Source organism: Lepisosteus platostomus, chromosome 5 (genome assembly GCF_059453375.1).
Source record: "Lepisosteus platostomus isolate fLepPlt1 chromosome 5, fLepPlt1.hap1, whole genome shotgun sequence".
NCBI lineage: Eukaryota > Metazoa > Chordata > Actinopteri > Semionotiformes > Lepisosteidae > Lepisosteus > Lepisosteus platostomus.
Genome location: NC_142615.1, coordinates 47852980 through 47857566, shown reverse-complemented (window position 1 = coordinate 47857566; position 4587 = coordinate 47852980). Strand labels below are relative to the sequence as shown.

Here is a 4587-nt window from a genome sequence, read left to right as displayed (position 1 = left end):
GAATGTGGAAATATATTCCTGAGAGAAGTCGTTTCTTGAAGTTTAACACTCTCTGCAAGTCACCCATTCCCACCTTGCGCAGTGCAGTGGTTATCACATTCTCTTAACACACCAAAGGGTTTCAGTTTGAAAGCGGGCGAAAACAAGTGATCACTTTTTGCACATTTGTCACTGGTGAGGTTGCTTTATGGGTCTATTTTCTATACTGTGCTGATCAATTGGAAATCAAATGGCAAAAAAGACCCATTCCCACACCTAAGGTCAAATATTAGGAATCAAAACTGCTCGATTGTATGGAAGCACACAGCTTTATTAAGATGTCCAAGTGCAAGATCTTTTTATTCATAGAAGACCCTATTTATGTTACATGAGAAATATTAATATTAATACAGAATCTTTTTTCACCAAATAAATGGGCTTCCTGACTTCAGAAAGCCTTCTAGACAAATACTAAAAGAGCAAAAATTCCATTTGGTCAAAGAAATGAAAACACATACCCTACCAAACCGTGAGTACAGGCCATTCAGGGTGATAATACAGAAACATTTATAATTCAACAAATAAAACCTGTCAACTGGTAATCACCACTTATCATAAAAAATAAGTAGCAATACACAGTAGGGGACTCTTGAGTGCAAGTTAAATCCATGCAAGAAGGGGGTTTAGTGTTGTATTTCCAAATCAGATATGCAAATGAGAGATCTGGCCCAGCCAATCTCAAAGCTCCCTTGGTCTGGAATGGAGCTGCTCCCCTCTTCTAGTTATTCACACTGGAGTTAGGTTACATATTAGCACATTTCATCTAACAGTTGCTCCAGAAACAAAAACGTAAACAAATGACCTGGAATGTGACCACACCTATTAGAATGTAGTTCAACAGATAACTTGTAAACCTTGTCATAAGATTTTTTTTGTTCTACAAAATATACTTTATTCCGCAAAAAAAACATCTCAAAAGGAACATCTCACACATTTTAACACTCCATGTAATAAATAACAACGGCGGAACGGAGATTGATTGTCCGTTATCAATCTTTGCAAGTGGGGGCGAATTTGCGCAATTAACAGAGTCCCTCCAAACCTAGCACTTGCTATTGTCCTTTAATCCCTGTATAGGGCCCAAAGTCCTTTCCAGCGCTCCCTCACCGTGGGGAAACCCCATTTGGCGACTAGGCGCTTCGTCCTCCTCCTGAGGTCTGATGGGCTCCCGCAGCGCCCGACAGAGGTTGCAGTAGAAGATGCAGTCGAGTTTCATGGGGAAATGTGGGACATCTCGACCCCCTTCCTCGACCGGCTGACACATCCGTGATGTACTCATACTTGCCGCCCCAGACGAAGCCGAAGTTCATCCCTTGCAGCGCTCGTCTGAGTCTGGCCGGCAGCGTGTACACCACCGCCAGGTAAACCAAAGCCGGCAGGATGTCTGCTTTCAACACCATCACTTTCCCTGTGTAGGACAGCGACCGCGTTTTCCACAGACCCAGCTTCGCGTTCACCTTGGCGATCCTCTTGGTCTAGTTGTTGGTCTCGTTGTCCTGGCTCTGGAAGGAAACCCCCAGTATTTTGAGGGGCTCCGTGCAGAGCACGAGACCCTCCGGCGCCGTCGTCCTGTACTTCCAGGGCCCGAAGAACTTCAGTTTGCTCTTTCGGCGGTTGAGTTTCGACCCCGAGGCTCTGGAGTATTGCTCCATGACCTGCAGGGCCCTCCTCAACCCCCTGTCCGACCTCAGGAACAGCGTCGTGTCGTCGGCGTACTGGGAGATCTTCTGGGTTTCCCCCGCGCCTCCCGGTATCTCCAGGGTCCCGTCACACCGTCTCTGCTAAGGGCTCTTGAAGAGCAGGGAGATGATGCCCTCCCTCATGGTGTCTCCGAGTTTCACCCAGCGGAAAATCTCCTGCGCCACTTCCACCAGATCTGCCGCCAGGGTGTCCCAGAAGCAGGTGTAGAATTCCTTGGGGATTCCGTCCGGCCCCGGCACCTTGCCATTCTCCATGGACAAGAGCGCCGCCTTCAGCTCCTCGGCCGCGATCGGACCCTCCAAGTCCTCCCTCGCCTCCTCAGGTACTCGTGCCTTCAGCTCCTCCAGAAAAGCATCGCCTGCCTCCACCTCCGTCTGCTTTTCTGAAAAGAGCTCCGTGTAGAAAGCTGTGGCCGCTTCTACCTTGTCGCTCTCGTCCAGCACTTCCTCTCCATCTCCCCGTCTCAGGCCGTGGATCACCCTCTTTTTCTGGGCTCCTCGGACCTGATTGAGTTTGCGGAGCCTCTCCTTCAGGTCCCGTGCCCGGGCTGAATTGAAGGCTCCTCCCCCGTTAGCCGAGCTGTACTCCTCCTCTAGTTGTCTCTGGAGTCGTGCAGCTTCCTTCCTCTCCCTGGCCGCCTTCCGTCTGCAGTACGTCTGCGCCAGGGTTCGGGTCCTGTCTTTCACTGACTCCCACCATTCCACCACGGAGCTGTAGCCGTCTGTCAGATCGCCCCAGCTCGCGTAGTCTTTCCGGAACAGTGCCCTGAAGTCGTCTTCCTCCAGTATCTCCCGGTTCAGCTTCCAGTACCCACCACCGAATGCCGGCAGGCTGGTGTTAGCCACCACCGTCAAGCGCTCGTGGTCGGAATACCACGCCGGGGACACCGTCGCCGACTCCAGGGAGCAGGTCGTGTGCAGGAAGATGTAGTCCAGGCGGCTGCACACTCCCCGGGAGTTTTTCCAGGTTGTTCCGGCGTCGTTAGGGCGACACCGTCTGAAGCCGTCTACTAGGGAGAACTGCTTAAGTAGCGATTCCAGCTCTGCCGAGCTAGCGTCGCTCCCCTTCTCCCGGTCGACATTGAAGTCCCCGCCAAGCACCACCTGTCTGTTAGTGGTGCAGCAGCTGGCCAGGTCAGCAAACACTTCCTTCAGGATAGAGGGTTCTGTTGGAGCATAGACGTTAATTGCTCTCAACTTCTGCCCCCTCCAGTCGATGTGTGCGACCAGGATCCGGCCCTGCACCACCGGGAAGGAGGAAACCAGCGTCATCTCTGGGTTTCCGAGGACGATTCCCACTCCGGAAGAGTGGACCCCTCCTACACTCCAGCATGATTCTCCCTTCATCCATTCCCTGGTGAATGTCAGCTTGTCGCATTCATCCTTCAGGTGGACCTCCTGTAAGAAACAAACTGAGAGGCCAGATCATGAAAGACTCCCCGTCTTTTCAACGGGTCTATTAGCCCTCTCACGTTAGTTGTTAGAAAGGTAAGTTTCACAATCATGATTAAACAAGTGAAAGTTGAACCTCCTCTCTTTGTGCTTACAGTGGAAAACTTGGGAGTCTACATCTGGGCACTGTTTAGCCTAGATGTAGCTCCTCTTGTCTGGGTCCTGGGGGGAATATGCTGGGCTCCCTCCAGGTCTCGCTGGGGACTGAAAGGTAAACATGCTGGACAGGTCCAGCCCTACCATCAGTCCCGGCTCCAGGGCGGCTTCAAAGTAATCCTCGTCTTCCTCGAGGATACTCTCCGCCACCGCTTTGGGAAGGCTTTTTTCTTCCCTTTCTCCAGGAGTTTCGGGGACCTCCAGTTGCTCCTGGGCCTCGGGGGAAGGGGGCTCCACTTCCTGGGCTGCCTCTTCCTGTTGTTCCTCGGCCTCGGGGGAGGGGGTTCCGACATCCTGGGCTGCCTCTTCCTGTTGTCCCTGGGCCTCGGGGGAGGGGGTTACCTCTTCCTGGGCTTCCTCCTCCTGTTGTCCGTGGGACTCGGGGGAGGGGGGTTCTGTTTCCTGGGCTGTCACTTCCTGTCGTCTTTGGGCCTTGGGGGGGAGGGTTTCCATTTCCTGGGCTGCCTCCTCCGGTTGTTACTGGGCCTCGGGGGAAGAAAGTTCCGTTTCCTCTAGGACGAGGAAACGGTTCTCCCTTACCACTCTTTTCTTTTGTCCTTCCGAAGGTGGATCCGCCCTGCATCTCTTCTCCCGCTTTCTCTTTCCCTTCTTGCTGGGAGTTATTAGGGCCCTTTCTCCGGTCGGCCATTTTGTCCGTCGTCCTGGCAGCCATCTTGTGGCACTGGTGCAGCTGGGGGTGTGGCCTCTGCAGTTTCGGTTCTCTGCGGGGGAGGTGCGGGTTCTTTGTTCTCACCTCTCTCCCTTTGTCTTGAGACCGGTTTCTGCCCGCCGGCTTCCACCACCTGCGCAAATGAAGGTTTGCTTACCTTGCATTGGTGAAGGAGGTGCCCCTCTTTGTTACAGTTGTGACATCTGACGATGTCACACGTGTTCTCCTTGTGGCATCCTGGGGTAGTAAAGGTACCCCCTTTCGGCTCCGATGTTGAAGCGGGCCGGGGGGTGCTGGAAACCGTCGACGACCTCTGGGTCCTCTTTCAGGAGGACTCGGTACTGGCGTTTGCCATACCAGACGCCGCAACTGTCCCTGATCTCCGTCGGTTTGCCCACCACAGTTACATACCTCCCTAGGTACGCTGTTACCAGTTCCATTGGTTCATAGGGGTTGTATGTGAGGACTGTGATGGTCCTCTGGTTTGTCTTCCTCATAGGCTCCGGCCTGAAATCAGAGAAACCGGGGTGCTTACCTTTTTCTCTGATCATTTTCGTTGCCTTTTCATAT

General features: G+C 52.9%; 1 non-coding gene across 1 annotated transcript; it reads right to left on the bottom strand.

Annotated features, from left to right (window-relative positions):
• Positions 1 to 412: 412 nt before the first annotated feature.
• LOC148668090 (U7 small nuclear RNA) lies at positions 413 to 470 on the bottom strand. The gene has a single exon (XR_015938908.1). It is a non-coding gene; the product is annotated as a U7 small nuclear RNA (small nuclear RNA).
• Between the last annotated feature and the right edge of the window lie 4117 nt (positions 471 to 4587).